The sequence below is a fragment of the Rousettus aegyptiacus genome, unplaced genomic scaffold (assembly GCF_014176215.1).
Source record: "Rousettus aegyptiacus isolate mRouAeg1 unplaced genomic scaffold, mRouAeg1.p scaffold_m13_p_5, whole genome shotgun sequence".
NCBI classification, from domain to species: Eukaryota; Metazoa; Chordata; class Mammalia; order Chiroptera; family Pteropodidae; genus Rousettus; species Rousettus aegyptiacus.
Window position 1 is genome coordinate 46,228,021 of NW_023416308.1, and position 18,502 is coordinate 46,246,522.

At 42.3% G+C, this 18,502-nt stretch overlaps 1 pseudogene; it reads right to left on the minus strand.

Annotated features, from left to right (window-relative positions):
• Window positions 1-17,236: 17,236 nt before the first annotated feature.
• LOC118603043 lies at window positions 17,237-17,352 on the minus strand (annotated as a pseudogene).
• Window positions 17,353-18,502: the final 1,150 nt, after the last annotated feature.

The window sequence follows — 18,502 nt, forward strand, 5'->3', positions numbered from 1 at the left end:
AGGGCAGCTGAAACACCTGCCTGTGAACTTTCCTTTCGTTAGGGAACTGGATTGCCTCTTGCTGGCTGAACTCCGCGCATCTCTAGGCCACTCCAGTTGTCTATAGTGGGCATGCTCCACCCCCCAGCCACTCCCTTATCCTCTTGTCCTCAGGCTCCCTGCGCTGAGTCAGCAATACCCCCCCCCCTCGCCCCCGCCACTATCCCCCGTTATCTTGGCATTGTGCAGCCAAGCTAAGCCAAGTCTGTGACAATGAGCCAGTTGATCTGGAAGCTCACATCCTGTATTCTTTTCCAACATGACATTTAGCCAACTGGCACTTAACAGTGAAGAACAACCCTGGGAACCGAGGCTGCTGAGGACTCAGGACCCTGCACAAGCCAACAGCAGGAGCCGTGTCGAGAGGAAGGCCATCCTGCTGCCAGGCCTCTCTCTCTGCTCATCTTGGTTCCTGTCTAGCAGCACATGGCTCTCGCTGGCCATCAGCAATCTACTGATGGTTCTTGTTGGTGGCCTGGCTCTCTTCCATCTAGCCAGGGCATTTGGATATTTTTTTTCTATGTTCTGCTTATAAACTTGCGAAACAAGCCAGTAGTTCTCCTTGGAAATTGTTTCTATCAATGTCATTTCCCATCCTAGTCCCAAGGGAGACATGTTTCTTTATTTTTTTCCACATTGACACCTTCTCTTGCTCTTGGCTCAACTGCAGAAACCTCAGGTAGTACGAAAGCTCTGGGGAGCGGATGGGATGAGGAGGTATGTACAGGAAATGGGGGTGGCAAAATAGGCTTATGTTTGGTCACCAATGCTGGATGAAGCTTTGAATCTTCAGAGCTATAAGTCAGCCAAGAAGGGAGGTAATCACAGGTCTATTTCTTAGATCCTGATTGACTGTGGCTTTTTATCAGGAACTGTCTAGTGCTTCTGTAAGCACCAGTGTTGACCTCTGTTATGAGTAGAATTGTGCCTCTCTGCCTCCTTCCCTCCCCTCACCCTAATTCATATGTTGAATTCCTAAGCCCCACTACCTCAGAATATGACTATTTAGAGATAGAGCCTTTAGGAAGGTAATTAAGGTAAAATGAGGTCATATAGGTGGGCCCTAATCCAGTATGGATGCTATTATAAAGAGAGAAGATTCAAGAAAAGATCATGCGAAGACACAGGGAGGTCATCTGCAAGCCAAGGAGAGAGGTCCTCAGAAGAAACCAAGTCTTAGACTTCTAGCCTCTAGAATTGTGAGAAAATAAATATCTGTTGTTTAAACCATCCAGTCTGTGGTCCTTTGTTGTGACCATTCTAGCAAATAAGTATAACCTTCAGATATAGCAGAGAAGGTTTGCAGAAGAGCCAAGAGAACGGTAGCTTGGGTGATCCCATTTTGACCAGTTTCTTGGGCTCTCAGGATTGGTGGTATCCCCTGGCTTCTCCAGTTCTCTATTCTTCTGGCAGCTACCAAGTTCATCTTGTGTGGTTGTTTATTCAGATATCTACCATTATTGGTGGCTAATAAATAAAGCATTCTTCTTCTTATTTCCTTTTTATGAAAACCTTATGATAGGTGCTGCAGAATCTGTCTCACCCAGCATGGCTGGCCCAGCCCTTCGGAAACTCACAGTCTATGAAGAAGAAAGACATGGAGATCATTTCACTGAAGCATGAAGGTGCCATGAGGGTGGTCAGCAGAGGAATATGGGACCACAAAGGAAGTCAACCTGAGCCTGCCTGAGGAGGTCACGGAAGGCTTTATGGATGTGTGGCAGAACCAGAAGTCTGCTGCTTCTACAAAGGCAGAGACTTGGTCTTGTTCACCTTCCTTCACCCATGGAATCTGGCACAGTGCTTTGCTCATAGTAAGTGTTCATTTAGTTTGTCGGGTGGAGTCTTGAAGTCCCTTTAAGCTTTGTGATTCCATGATTCTGTGACCTCAGAGGCCCTTCGCAGTCAGATGGTGGAAGATGCTAGTGGCAGACAGTATGAAGATGAACACATATGGGGGGTCTGTAATATGCAAAGTCATTTATGAGCAACCGAACTGAAAGCAAGGGAGGAGAACATAATGAGCTTCCTTCTTAGCATTTCCGGGAGAATCCTCAGGCACAACAACAGGAACCCAGCCAGCGCACCTGCCCCGTGTGCATGATCAGAGGCGATGTCTTGCTCTCCACAAAGCAAAGGCTGGTCGAACACCTCACAGCTGTTTCCCGTGAAGAGGAAAGCCCCTAAGTTCCCAGACAGTGTAAAGTGACCGTATGTTTATAAAATATGACCCGCGGCCCAAGAACGCTAAAAAGCCTCAGATGCACAAACCGGCAGCTGGTGCAGCAGGGATTTGCGACACATGGGAGTAGGGAAGAGAGCGTGGGAGCAGAAAGACTGAATGCCAAATCAGCGTGGCTCTCCTTTGGAGAACACCCAAACAGATCTAAAACTGAAGTTCTAAAAATAACAAACATACAAGCCTTTCGAAAACAAATTGTGCCCAGATATCTTTTAAAGCCGAGTCGTCGACCCCCAGACAGTGCTATGAGGGAATGGGTGCAGACCACCCAGCACCCAAAGAACGAGGGGTGGCTCGTGCTTCTAGTCAGAGGGCTCCAGGAGTTTGGATGAAAACCCTTTCCATCTGACTTTTGTAAGATGGAACCGAAAGAGCCGGCTTGTGAGGGGACAAGAGATTGAGGAGAGCTGTCCCCCTCCCTCTACACACAGTGTGGTGCCTTCAGATAAACTGTTTGTTTCACGCTGAGCTGAGCTCACCTGGGTGATGACATGTGACGAGAATACCAAGCTGAGTCCAGATCAGCAAAGAGAGGACAGGAAGAGGAAGAGGAAGAGAAGCCGAGGCAGCCATGCGAAGCAGTGACTGGCAGAAACCTAGCTGGAACTGCTGGTTAATATCATGGTTTAATCCTTCAGAGTCGATAAAGCTCTGACAAAGTCAGGTTCATATAGTTAACCTTTCGATCTATAAAAAAGTTGTTTCAGACCCTGGAACATAAGACAGAATTGTTGGAGTCACCAAACTCTGTCCAAAATGCTGTAGGTAAGGTTCATGAGGGTAGCTGCATGGGGGCCTGAGCCCCTCACGGTTAAACTAGCACATAGCAATCTGTGTGCAAACTGACATCCTCAAGAACTCACTGGGATTTGAGAAGAGGTGGGGGACTAGCTTCTTTGAAAATATGCTGTAAGAGAATTCACTGTAGGACCGGTGAGGCTACCAATCTTGGAGGAAACTGATAACAGGAATAAAAATAATTAGGATGATTATTAGTTATTAATATTTGATCTGCTCAGGTTCTATGCTAGGCATATACAGTATCTCAATTAGTCTTATTGCAGACCGTTATTATCTCCTTTCTATATGTGAGAAAATGAGGTGCAGAGAAGTCAAATGGCTTTGTCAGGGTTACAAAGGACATGCTGAAGTCAGTATACGAATCCAGGGGCTCTGACTCTCAAGCCTGTGCTCTTTGTGGTCACATTGTCCTGCTCTGGGGAGACACCTTCTGTGCCTTTTGTGGGGCTCAGGATGTGCTAGGAGGAGGCATAGATATTGAACGAGAACCAAGGTGTGCTTTGGATCTACTTGAAGTACCCCCAAATTATTGCACTTCATTAGTGTGACTGATAGGTTCTCAAATCTGTTCTGACCTGACCTCAGCATGCCAGAGTCTGGGGGACCTCAAGTCTGGGGGAACACCTCACCTAAGATTAAATGTAATAATATAACCAAGAAGAGGTGAGAGAGAAAGAGAAAGAGAAAGAGTGACTCTGTTCTTTCTAACCAGGGGTCCAGAAAGGAACCGATGGAGTCCCTATAGACTCCATCTGTAAAACCTCGCTTTCCCACAAGGCTGTACCATCAGTTATAGCCCAGCTTTCCCTTTTCCACACTCTCCAAGCCCTTCTTCCTTAACAGCTAGACATCCTAGATTTCCCAGAATAAAAAATCCACTAAAACTTTACAACAAAGGGGCTGCCATAATCTCTTGTATTTCTAACCTCTGGGCTTTTGGGCTCCTCTATATGTTTCACCCTCCGCCCCCATCCTAGGACTGTACATCCATCCCTTCCAGATCTGTGATCACACGGACTTCCATTCTGGAGGGCAGATTATTTTGTTTCATGTGGCTGTGTCTTAGGAGGCTGTTGGACTGGCTGTTTGGAGAGGCCATCCCTAGATCACATGGGGGCATACCTGCTTCTTTGCCCTGCCATTTTTCACACCAAGAAATGCATAAGAAATCCCAATCTCTCCCTCTGTCTCTCTGTCTCTGTCTCTCTGTCTTCTGTCTGTCTGTCTGTCTGTCTCTCTCTCCTCAGCCTGACCTCTGGGACCTAAAGTCAGGAGAGCATTATTCTTTTAAATAAAAAGAGAAATCTCTAATTCTTTTACTCTATCTTTTCAAGCCTTCTGCACAGTGCTAGCTTTTATACTTGCTCTCTCTGACTTTCCAGTAAAACTTAGCATTAGAATGAGGGAGAAGGGGATGGCCTAGAGGAGGCAGGAGCGATCAAAATTAGGTCTCTCTTTGGGGACTGGCAGAACACACTGGGAACCAGCAAACCGATTACAGGGTTTTACTAAGCAGAGCTAATTCTGTGCTCTGTACCAAAGGTTAGGCAGGCGGTCACCACCTCTGCTTCGACCTGGGTTCCAGAGGAGTGAGTCCATATCCCAGGGTACCTCACAACTAGAATCCGATTTTGTTGCCAGGTAAGAAGCCAGGTTTGCGTGCACAGTCATTTATTATTATTTTTTAGGTGTTCGTCCCTCTCAGAGGATATATGGCTTTGTATTCTGTCTTTCCAGAGGACTCCCGCTCCTCTCCCCAGACCCCTCAGTGATCCCCACAGTTAGTTCTCTTTTACTACTCATCTCTCCCCACCCCCAGGGCTGGGGAAGGTGGCAGTATCTTCAGCAACCTTAGGCTTAAGCCTCCTTCTGTGAGGTACTGAGTTGGCAGCCAATGCAAATCAGTTTTTCCTGGAGATTTTCTGAGAAGAAAGGGAAGCTCAGAGGCATTGATATTCCCTGTGTTCTGGGGAGCTGCATTTTTCTTAGCTGCCGCTGCTTTCAAGTTACCCAGATCTCATTACAGATATTGAAATGGGGTGTGATTCTGACAAGGCGCCTGAGAAATGGGAACTTGGTTTCTTGTTTCCTTTGAGGGTCGGTGGGAGAGAACCACAAGCCTGTCCAGATCTTATCTCCTCAGGAAGGGGCAGGAAAACAACAGGGCAAAACAGCTGCCCAGGCGAGAACCCCACCTTGTGTCTTCACACCACACACCTACGTGCGGTGATGCTGTAGTTTCCCACGAAGATGAAAGTAGAGAGTGAGGCACCCCAGGGATTCCCTGAGCCCTGGATGGGGAGGTCAGCTGGGACCTCAGGACAGCCTGTGGGATGAGCCCACTTAGCACTCAGGACTCCTCATCTCTACCCTGACTGCTCCCTCTGGAGGGGGCTTGAGGGACCTGAGAGAGCCGGGCTACTTTTGCTGGCTAGAAGAGGCAATCTATCCCTGAAACCTTATTAAATACACACCGTGTCTGCCTTGTGCTCAGGGGAATCCAATTAAATACAAGACAGTCCTGGCCCACATGGAACTTAATAAAAATCAAGTGAGGAGACCAACCACAAATAAAGGAAGTTAAATAACATACAACACACACACACACACACACACACACACACAAATCACACACAAGAGCGGTTATAAGTGGTACATGACTAATTGGCACATGAAAGACACATTCACTCTCGGTTTGCTCCCACACTGACATTTCACTGAAGAACAGAAGGATAACATCACCTCAGCTAGCTAAGCTGGGGGAGGGCGGGCGAGGGGATATTCAGAATAAAGCAGCATGTCATGGCCAGAGCTACCCCCACATGTCCCTTGTAATCGTATCATTAGAAGGACTTGTTTTCTGAAATGCATTCAGGACCAAATTTGTTACTCTCTCAGAAGGCCCCGGTTGTATGTTCCTACAAGACATCGATACCTGCTTATATCTGCCCTACTGCAGGGGACTTCTGTCGTTCACTATAACACACATGCTAGCAGCAGCTTCTCTGCTGTTGTCTTGATCAGCCCACTCTTTTCTCAGCCACTTGGAATGAATTTCCACCAAATTATCAATGAGCATTGAATTTGAAGCAAATTGGTTTGGAAATAAATCCCAGCTCTGCCACTTATTATGTATGTGACCGTGGCTGTGGCTCTCAATTTCCTCACCTGTAAAATAGATACAAAAAGGATATCTTTATTGTATTATCATTATGAAGATCGAAAGGTATCGTAAATGTGAAGTGCCTGGTGTGTGTCTGAAGTCTATTGTTTTGCAGACATTCACCAAGTCAATGCTAAAGCAGTGCTTCTCAAACCTGCACATACATTCAGATCATTAGAGGATCTTATTAAAAATGCAGATTTGGATTCAGTAGAACTTGGAGGGTGTGAAATTCTATATGTCTGGCAAGTTCCCATGTGCTACTGGTTCAAGGACCATGCTTTGAGTAGCAAGGTACTGAAGGATTTGATAAGAATTCTGCATTTCCAGAATTTTTGTGGGTGCTGATCCTACTGCGTATCTACTGCTCATGCTGACTCTTGCCTCATCCTTCTGGTCTTTATTTCGCCTACTCCTGTTGCTGACCTTTTTGCCACCTCGGTCTGCTTTTCTCTCTTGCCTCTGACCCTGCTCTTCTCTCTGTCTGCCTCTGCCCTCCAGACTAGCACTGCTCACACTGACTTCCCCCCTTTAATGTTTCTGCCTTCCTCTCACAAGGCTCTCTTAAAAGTTGCCCGAGTTCACCTATGGCTAAAACCCTCCCATTTTCCTTTTCCTCTGGGCTGCTAGGAAGCTCATAAATTTTGTGATGAATTTTAGCAATGTCTTCTTCCTAAGTTTTCTGATTAAGTTAGCTGCTTTTTATATGCTATCTTTCTTTTATGACTTGGTTCTCAAATAATTTATTTTTTCTTTTATTGTATGTGTTGCCATTTGCTAGCTAAGTGATCTTGGACAACTCAGCCTTCCTGGGATTCAGTTTTGTCTCCTATAAAGTTGGGATGATTATGGTAACTATCTCATAAGAATGTTGGGAGAATTAAATGAGTTAATATCTATAAAGTCCTTGGAACAGTGGTTGACGCATGGTAAGTACCACATGAGTGTTATTTATTGGTGTTGTTATTTTATAAAATGCCTGAAATCCTTTTAAAAATAGAGATAGATATAATTATTATCATCATCGCCATCATCATCATCATCAGACAAACCATGTTGACATTAACCCAGTAGACAATGTACCTTAAAATGATCATATAATATTGGAATGCTTGAGTTATGGGACACTTGAAGCTGGAAAGAAATAAATAAATTTAGAATAAATTAAATCAAATGCAGTGAATAGTATACTTCAGAGTACATGCCTTCTATTCTGAAATTGGTAGTCCCAAGATAGGTTGAAATGAAATGGAATTCATCCTTCCCAACTCTGTACCTTTAAACCAAGAGCAGCCCACTGGGGTACCATGTAATCTCCACATCGTAAATAAGCTTTGAGCATTGCAGTCATGACTGAAGCAACATTCTTGAAACTTTTATCTTCTTTTTTGCTCTTGCTCTAGCTTTCCGGTTCATTATAGCTCCTGGCTCTTGGACCTTGCTTCTCCTAGCTGGCCTAACTCATTTCTTAAATCTAATGACTGGATTCAGCTGAACTGATTTAACCCTGCAGCCGTCTTGGTGTATTGCATTTCTGTCCGCTTCAGGAATCCATCCCACTGATTCCACTTCAACTCCTAGGACTTTATTAGGTGGCTTTCTCAGGTTGTCGACATGCCTGCTCCAGATCCTCATGATTCTCTTATTCGCCCACTTAAAGAAACTTATTTTATGTCCCTTTTGTGCCAATCAAATGTGAGTACTGGGGAATATAGAAGTAAACAAAACAGACAAATTTCTGTCCCTCATGGAGCTTACATTTTAGCGGGGAGAAACAGACAGTAAACAAATTAATGCATGCTGTATATTCTACATTCTTGCGACTCAAACTGTAGTTCATGTGCAAGTAGCATGTTAAGTTAGAAATGCTTATTAGAAAATCAAGTAGATATATTGAGGAGCAGTTGCTTATATGAGTTAAGGTTTTATGGGGGACATTTAATGGATTTTAATGATCATCTATTCCAACCAGCTCATGTTGTGATGAACAAATTGAGTCTGTGTGAGAGGAAGAGACCTTGACCAAGAGTGCACAATTGATTGTAGGACATATTTTTGGTCTTTTCTATTCATTACATACCATTTTTTCTTACATGGATTCTAGTCGATGAATTCTTAAGGCAAAATTGTTTATTTGGGGAATAAACAATTCCTTATCGGGTTGTGGGAATGTAGGAAAGACATCTATGATATTTCCCATGAAAGCCTCATTTCAGGGTTAGAGGGCTCATGGATTAGCTACCATGTGACAATTCTTGAATATGTGATCAAGGAACACTTAGGGGTGAGGGAGAGTAATGGTGCTACTTCCCTTATAATACACTGTGAGTAAGAAAGACTTCAGAAGGACTCATAGATTCATTTACAAATAAGGAAATTGAGGCCTAGAGAAGTTAAGTGACTAATTCAAAATCCCACTGCAAGTTAGCAGCAGACCTAAGACCAGAGCTATTTCTCTTGACTCACAGTGCAAAACTTAAGATTTAGAGTTGGAAGATCTACGTTCAACCTCCATAATTCCTTACCTTTTTTAGGCCTCCTTTTCTGCATTCATGTGACACTTCGCAAGTCCCCCGTATGACTCAGCTTCTTCATATTTAAATGGGGTTGATCAAATGAAATAATTTACATAAAAGTTCTTGTAACTACAACTGATGAACATCTGCATAAAACTTCCTCCTTCTGAAATGGCATTATCCTGCCTCTTCCTTGCTTAATTCTAATTCCCACTTACTCTTCACAACTCAATTCAGCAGTCACTGCACCCTCCCCTATCCACTCTCCCTTGGCTATTGAGTGCCCCTCTTCTGTTCTCCCGTTGCACCCTGTGTCTCCTCTATCAAATATGAGTCCCATTGTCTTCAATATTTGTTAACTCGAAAGCCTCTCTCACTAGAATGTAGGGATTCTATTTATCTCTATTGCTACCTAGTGCCTGGCACATAGTATGTTCTCAATAAATGCTTTTTGATAAATAAATGCATGCATGATGCTTACTTGGATTGCCCTGGAGATGACATCGTTAGCTTCTATTTTATCATCCTTCCAGGATCTGAATTTTCTGGTAAGAGAAGAATTTCCAGGTTGTCCAGGTTCTCTTTGCACCTCCCAGCTTTGATCAGAAATGAATAAATGTAGACTATGACCCCGCTGTGCATGTATCCCAGGTTTGTCTGAAGATAACAAGGATGGCTTCTGGTGAAGGCAGGCCTGGACAGTCTAGTAGCTCCTGGTACTCCCAGAAGTGAGCCTACTCCTCTACTTCCTCCTGCTGAGAACTTTCCCTAAGGTTCTGCAGCAACCTCTGCCCTTAAAGAGTTTTTCACCAGGGCTAGTGAATCAGGCTCCTGGGCCTCTGAGTTGGTCATGTTAATTGGTATGTCAGCAACCAAGAGACAAAAGGAAGAGGGAGAATGTAAGAGAGAGCTGTGAAGGAAGAGGATGGTGTCCTGCCTCCTACCACCCCACCAATCAAGTGTGGTTCCAGCTCCAATGACTTGCACGACTGTTTCTACTTGTCCTCCAGGACTTCCATCTGGTCTACAACATGAGTTTGATGGCTTAGAATGGGGAAAGCTAAGTGTTATACGATCCTGGCACCAAGGTCGCTGAGACTGTGCAGTGTGGAGGAGACTTTAGTGTGCTTTCACTTGTCCTGACTGAATCATTTTGCCCCAGCATTGTTTCCTGGCTGTAGAGGTTACCATGTTCCTCCCCATCCTAATTCCTACACACTACAGTTTACCTGCATTTCTAATCTGCCTCAGAAGCTACACATCTTGAAGAATAAGGCATGGTGGTTAAGAACTTGGAGGCAGTCTGACCCAGGTGCAAATCCTGACCCCACCATGGACTATTGTACAAGTTACCCTTGCTGAGGATTAGTCTTCTCACTGAAAATGAGAAGATATTACCCACTCATGGGGTTTTGCAAAGATTACATTAGCTAATGCTTGTTAGAGGCTTAGCATATTTTGTGCTCTCAACAAACAGTGACTCTTACATTGTTTAGTAACTACATCTTTCTTGGACCCACCTTGTTAGAAATGATCACTCTTTCATTGGTGTTACTACAGAACATTGTAATAATAATATGTAGTTATTTTAGTAATAGTATATATAATAATATGCTATATATAACCTATATGCTATATAGTACATGTAGAGTAAATACATGGTATAACTATATATAGTTATATACAGTATACTATATGTAATATATACTATGTATATACCATGTGTTTAACAATATATAATATAATATGGTAATAATAGTAATAATAAGTTTTATTTAATTTTTATCATGTACAGACATTGTTCTGTAAGTTTTATATGTACCAATTCATTAAATCCTGACAAAGTAGGTATATTTTATCCAAATTTTATAGATGAGAAACTGAGGCACAGAGAAGGTATGCAACTTGCCCAAGGATCTGAAGTTAGTGAGAGGAAGAGCAGCATTTGAAATGAGGCAGGCTGGCTCCAGTATTAGAGTCTGCTGTACATGGGCTTCGCACCCACCCCTGGGTTGTGAGTCACATGGATATGTTGTCTGTGTCTTAGTCAACCTTGTAACCTCCCTAATATCTTTCTCCAGGTTTGTGGTGGTTCTAGAATGCATAAAGCAGATGCCATCAGCAAAGATCTAGCTAACAGCCCAGTGAGGGAGGATACCAGTTTCTGGTGCCCAGGTGCTTGCAGCCCCATGGCCAGTTCTCAAAGCCCTGGCCTCCTGCTCATTTCTGGCCCAACTAAATAGGCTATATCTGAGCCTGGCAGGAGATGGTAGATTTTTTTTATCCCCAGGGAAAAGCACTTAGAGTATACACAGCATACTAAAATGGGACAGAATGACCACCAAGCTAATTAGAATAAAAATAATAGAGGTTCATTTTGCAGCTAGGGACTGTATTTGAGAAGTAAGCATAGGTAAGATGTTGGCATATGCAGGGAATTAATCATGTGATGGTCAGCCAATAAAGAGAGATGACCCTCAGGATACTATCCAAGAAAACAGCCCATTTGGACCAGCAGGGCCCTGCTGAGCTCCCTGCTCTTGCCCCACTCAAGGCATGGAAGGACCTGACTGTCATCTCAAGGTCACTAGCACCATCATCAAAACACAAGGATGGTGTAGTGAAATGGATATACATTATGAAGAGTGGTAAAGATAACTTATATCTGCAGAAAGTTTTAATAATAATAATAATAATAAGTAAGAATAAAATAACATCTAACATATATATAGCCTTTGCTATATGCCAAAAACTCTTCTAAGTGTTTCATATATATTTAACTCTCACAAGTCTTATGAGATAAGTATTATCATATTCGTTTTACAGTTGAAAGCCTGAGGCACAGAGAGGTTAAATAAATTGTCCAGTTGCACAGCTAGTAAATAGCACAGCCAACATTTTAATGTAGACAATCTGGCTCCAAGTCTGTGCTCTTAACTGCCATTGGTTAAGATGAACGTGAGCATGTGCATTTAAAAAGCATGCTTACGCCAATCACCTCAAGTAATCTTCCCTGCCTCCTGAATAGGGGAACTCATTGGCACAAGGGAAATTGAGCTATTCCTCACATTGAGCTGAATCTATCAGAGAAGTGTCTTGAGTCTGTTATAGATCCCAAACCTTGAGAAAACTTGGCTGATGCTTGCAGAAAAGTATCAAGAAGGTCATTTTTTGTTCTTATAAGTAAGTTGGATAATCTCTCCAAACCCTCTGGGTTCTCATTTTTCTGACATTTCAGTGTTCAGTGTCCCTAGCAGCTGACCTTGACTGCAGTGGAGGTGCCTCTATAAATCAGACTAATTCATTAGGCGCCTACCACATGGCCAGCACTGTGCAGAGGCATGGGGATATGATGTGTAAAGGAGTGGGATTGTGATCTCCATTTACAAAGAATTAGCAGTGGAAAGGTCAAATGAATGAAATAATAGATTAAGATAACAAGGTAATACCATGAGATAATAATGTAATAACACATGAAATTATTCAATATTGATAATGAGACTGTGGGAGATGAACGGAACATATCGGTAGTTGCGTTTCATTCATCTCTTGTTTTTCTCTTTTTTTTTTCCTCAAAGTTCTAAGTGTTCTTAAGGACAGTGTATGCAGCATGGGTAACCTGTCCTACTTCCCCAGGAAAGAAAAGGAAATTCCATGTAAAAGAACATTCTTCTCCCAGCAGGTCCTGCCATGTTCACCAAGATGTGTCTTTGTCCTTTCCTATGTATTTCTTCGTCAGAGGTCAATTTGGGGTCTGTTAACCCCGAGTAGTAACTGTTATAGTGATATGAACAGAGGGGACTTGAGGCTAAGGTATTAAGTCTAAAGATGCCTTGCTTTCTACCACTTTCATGGTGTGTCCTTTCCTTCCCAGGGACCTTGAACTGCTTTCTAACCCTGGAAGTTTAAGGTGCTCAGCTAGGGCACCATCTTAAGTCTGGTGAGCTTTAGCCCTTTCTTATCTAGCTGGGTGACTTTGGGCAAGTTGTTTAATCTCAGCTTTAGTTTTTCTCATCTACAAAATGGATATGTAGAAGCGAATGTTAGAATGGACTGAAATAATTAATACAGAGTGCTTACAATAGTGACCGGTACATAATACATTTTTCTAAGATGGTATATTTCTGTTATTAGTTCTACTACCAATATACTCCCATCACTTTCACCACCATCCTCACCACCACCACCACCACCACCACATCTACAGCATCTTCGCTACCACCACCATCACCACCACCACTATATCTATAGCATCATCGCTACCATCACCAATGCTGTAATCTAACCAGTATACCCCATATCCCATGTTCCCTTAGGTCCTTTTAAAATGACTGGCTGGCTCATCTGGTAAATGCCAGCTCTCTTTTTGCAACAATGGCTTCATTTGTCACCCCATCAGATAATATCTTTATTCAGGTTTTCAGAGATAAGGATGTGACTTGCCAAAAATTATTTTAGTGCCTGTGGTGGGAGAAAAAGGGAGTTAGTTTTGTTTGTATGGATGTCCTCCTCTGCAGCTGCTGGGTCTGTTCCAGAGAAAATTCTTCTACTTTCCCATGAATAACAATGATAACGATGCAAGTAAATGATACCTTAACCCACTAAAATCATTCCTTTTTTTGCATGATGTCACAGCAAAAAGAAAACGCTTTATTTCAATTTTAGTCCACAATAATGGGAGCACCTGGAAAAGAACAACAGAAATGTTTGAGATCATGATTCTGCAACATAAAAAGTACAGAATCAATTACCTTTGGCTTCCCAGACAGATTTCTATGTACACAATTGTGTTTCATCTTTGTAACTTGAGGTTATACTTTGAGGGTTTCTGAAGTAGAGAAATTACCTATACTGTGTCCGGAGTTATGGTCACAGGAAAATGGAGAGAAATATCACTTGGGGACCCCGTAAGAGAAGCCCTTCTCTGGAGAGATGTTTATTTGGTAATTCAGAAGGATAAAGGGACTCATTCTAAAATTTCTGCTTGGGGGCTGTCAAGTAAAGTTCCACTCTGCAAAGGGGTGTTCAGTTCCGTTGAATATCTTCACCAGGTCAACGCAAATTGAAATGTAGAAATAGTGTGTGGAGACATTTCCGATGCGGTATTTCTTTTTTTGCCTTTGGATAAAAACACAGTCAGACCTTTGTGCCCAGTGCAGATTCTGAAAGGCTGTGGAAGGCAGAGTGGGAGGACCTCTAAGGCATCTCAGGGGAACAGTTAGCACAAACACAGCACATGCCAACTTGCCTTAAGGCTGGGAGACCAAGGGCTTCTCTGCAGCAACCCACTCTTTCTACACACTTACCTGAAGGGAACTGGAAGACATCCCTCTGGATACTACATAAGGCTGACCCATTCATCCATTGAAAAAATATTTGTTGAGTGTCAGCTAATGCCAAATGCTTTTTAGGTGCTGAGGATACAGACATGAACAAAAAATAGGCAAAAATCCCTACCGACATAAATTCGCTTTTCCTCAGATTGGCTTAATATTGTTTTTGCATTTTCTCTGATTATACATGAGTGTGTATATTATATAAATGTATAAACACACACTTTATATATGAATCTTAGATTTATTAGATTTATATGTAAATAATACATAATAAAATATATTTTATATAAATAAAAATATATCTTCTTAGAGTATAAGTTCCAAGAATTTAGGGGTTGAGTTTACCTAATTATCTTTGCACAAAGCCCAGAATAGCATCATTTGTTTATTCATTCATTCACTCAGTACATACTTTCTGAGTGTCTACTTTGAGTTAGGCAATGGAGATACAGTGATGAACAAGAAAGAAAATCTCTCATACAGATTATGACATAATTTAATGAAAATGGAGACAAAGATTTTTTTTGACATTGACTTCAGGTTTACAAATTTTAAATCTTACATTTGAAAAGATGTATCTTACATTCAAAGAGTAATGCCATATCCATTACTAGTAGACACAGTTTCAGCATTAATGACTGCCTACCGCATGTACAGTCTTTTTTCTCCAGCTTTTTATTTTGAAATAATTTTAGATTTACAGAAGTGTTACAAAATAAAGTACATAGAATTTTTGGACACTCTTCACCCAGCTTCCCCTAATGTTAATATCTTATATAACTATGGTTATATAACTATGGTACATTTATAAAAACTAAGAGATCAATGTGGGTATAATACTATCAACTAGATTACAGATTTTATTTGTATTTCACAAATTTTTCCATTACTGCTCCAGAATCCCGTCCAGGACACCCTGTTGCATTTAGTTGTCATTTCTCAGGCTCCTCTCATCTGTGACAGTTCCTCAGTCTTTCCTTGGTTTTATGATTTTGATAATTTTGAAGAGTACTAGTTAGGTATTTTGTAGAATGTCCCTGAATTTGGGTTTGATAGTGGTGGTTTTGTTGTTGGTGGTGGTTTTTTTTTTTTTTCATAATCAGACTATGGTTGCGGGTTTGGGGGAAAGAATGTCACAGAAGTGAAGTGCCTGTCTCATAGCCTTATCCAGGATGCATGACATCAACCTGACATCTAACTGGTCATGTTGACCTCGGTCTCTTAGTTAAGGTGGTGCCTGCAGGTTGCTCTATCATAGTTATTTTTCCCTTTTGTATGGTCTATATGTTAGAAGTTAGTCACAAAGTTCATACTTAAAGGGGAAGGGAAATCCAACTCTATCTCCTGAAAGAAGTCTTCCTTTCTTCTTGAGTTTTCCTCACTTATATGTCCTGTCTTTGGGATTAAGGACTTTAGGATCATGATAGTATTTCCCTTTTAAGTAACGTTAAAGTTATATTATGTTAAAGTCCATAAATTTAATCTGTACAGAACCTTGTTTAGAAAATCTATAATTTAATATGAACTATTATCAGAATAAGAGAGGAGTATTTTCATTGGAGGGTTCTGAAATTCTTGTTACTTGTAAATTAACTCTTGTACTACAGATGAAACACTTTTTCTTAAGTTTAATACAGTTGTAGCAACTGCTTATTGCATGTATTTTAAAGTACAGGACTCAATAATAGTTCAATTCACATAACTGTGGGATTACAGAACACTAGGTCTGAGTAAGGTACAGAATCATTTGGTCCAGCCTCCTTGGTTTACAGTTAAGGAAACCGAGACCCAGAGAGGAGGCATTGCTTTTCTGAAATTGTGCAGCCAGTTGGAGGGAGACTAGGCCTCCTGCTTCTCAGGGCTCTTTTTTTCTGTAAATTCCTCTGTGTGACCTCCCCAGCAAATGAGGGAATATGTACCATTTTCCCGACCCCATTCCACCTCTTTCCATAGTGCAGGGGATTTTATTTCTTTCTGCAGATCAGGAATGAGGCCCATATCCAGGCCATCCTTTGGACAACATGGGATTAAGGGAAACACACTTTGCAAACACCCTCATGTCCCACCCCCAGCTAGCTCACGTCTGTAACTTGGGAGCAAGGGGACCGCGTACCTGCCAGCCCCTTCTTCAGCTGAGGGTTGGAGGCTTCACTCCCAATCTATCCAGGTTCTGCCCTGGGCTGGAGATGCTGCAGTTTGAAAGTGGAAACTATTAAGTTTGGAGTTCATTCTCAGAGACTGCTGTTCCAGGAACAGGGAGAGCAATTCCCTTAGAAGACTGAGCTGGCTTAAAGCCATGAAAGGACTAGGCTAATAGTTCTTACCTTCCCAAGAGGCAGTGAGAACTCAAAGCTGGTATTTGGGGGAAGAAGCTGGAAAAACATTGGCCCTTTCCCCACCACCACTCACTTCAGCAGTGAGATAAACAGTGACTGGATATGTTCAGCTAAAGAGATATGTCATTTCTACTAGTAAATGAAATGGAGCTTAAAGTCCTACTCAACCCTTATGTACAAGTGGAGTACGATTAAATCCATATGATAGTGCTCTCCAGGATCCTCTTGGACAAAGAAGTGTACAGAGGTCAGGTGCAGGCCGGTCCCCAGTCAGAGACTAAGCAGTATCCATGTCTTTGGTCAGAATATCGACAAACCGGGTTTTTGTGTTGCCCATTTTGACCATCTTAGCTACAGTTCATGAAACTGAAAGTGGCTGTAGCTGTAGCCTGAAGGACTCCTGCAAATGGCTTTCACAGGCTGGACAACCCTCCTGGTGAAATGAGCATAGATGATTTTTGGCTGCTTCAGTTTTCCTGTCCATGGTGTGTCTCATTTACATATACCCCTCTGCCTAGGGTCTTCAGTACTCACACCCTTTTCTTCATTATAACCTCTCAGGAAAGCTTGGGAAGCCATTCATACTAGCATGTAAATCACTGATTCCACTTTAAAGTGTATGCTCCTTAGAAGGACCATTACCTTCAAACATGGATAAATCCTTACATGTGGTTCTTAGCCTTGGCCATGCACTGGTGGTACATGGGTAAATATGGAAGCTCGGGCCCCACTCAAACTCTGTACCATTAGAAAGCTCCACAGGTGATTTTCTTTTTTTTTTCTCTTTTTTCCCCTATTATTTATGCCTATAGCACCTGGTCTTCCTAGGTGGTCTCCCATCCAAGTACTAACCAGGCCCGCCCCTGCTTAGCTTCCGAGATCAGACATTGGGTTTTTTCAAGGTAGCATGGCTGTAGACCATGGACTGTGGCTCCATTGGGGTGTGAACCCAGGACCTTCTGCATGTAAAGCAGACATGCTAACCGCTACACTATGGAGCGATGTCCCACAGGTGATTTTTATGCTTTTTTATGCACAACCAAGGCTGAAAACCATTCCTAGTTTAAGTGGGAGCTTCTCAGTGTGTGGTCCCTGGACCAGCAGCATCAGCACTGCCTGGGAATTTAGAAATGCAAAGTTTGGGGCCTGAATCAGATCTCCTGAATCAGAAACCCTGGGGTGGAGCCCGGAAATCTGTGTTTCTTTAAGTCTTCCAGGTACTTCTGATGCATACTAAAGTTTGAGAATGCTTTAAGCAAAAGGACCAAGGTCAAACTGGGACATTTTGCTCAAGGTTGGGGAATTGTGAATGGAAGGCAAGGGTGCCCTCTGAAGCTACACTCCATAAATGACTGGCTAGCCTGTGCGCCATGAAGTCACCTCTGGTCACTCATCGATCAACTGAACCTTTCTCAGATTCTTAGATCATAAGCAGTTTTAGAAGCTTTTCTTCCAGTAGGAAGGACAGTTTTATTTACAGTGGCCACAACATACTGGGTAGTAGTATTAATTGTTGGTGGCTATGTTGGTGGTCATAATTCCTCCCTTGTTTCCTCTTCTGTCCCACAAGCCACAGACCACAAGTAAGGACAGGGCAGAGGCAGAGAATAAGGTTGTGGTAGGGGAAGTAAGTGATTTGATTTGTTAGGTTACATTGGACTTAATCAGAGGCATGGAACTCCTCCACATAATATATATATATTTTTAATTAAATTGTTGGGGGTGACATCGATTGATAACAACATTATGTAAGTTTCAGGTGTACATCTTTATCATGTGTATACGTATAATCTATATATGTTATTGTGCTGTTAATTGTAAATTTGATCTCAAAATGGTGATCCCAAAGCACTCACTTAACGAGTAATGTCTTCATGGCCTGAAGCATTGTACATGGGAAAGGTATCCTAAACATTGGCAGAAATGTGAGGGACATTTTAATTCTATTCCACTAGCATTATTCTTGGGACTGGGGATGCATCAGTGAACAAGTCACTAACTACAGGATCCCCAAGGGAAAATGAACAGGTTAGAAGACTGCTAACAAAGAGGAGACACAGGAAGGACGC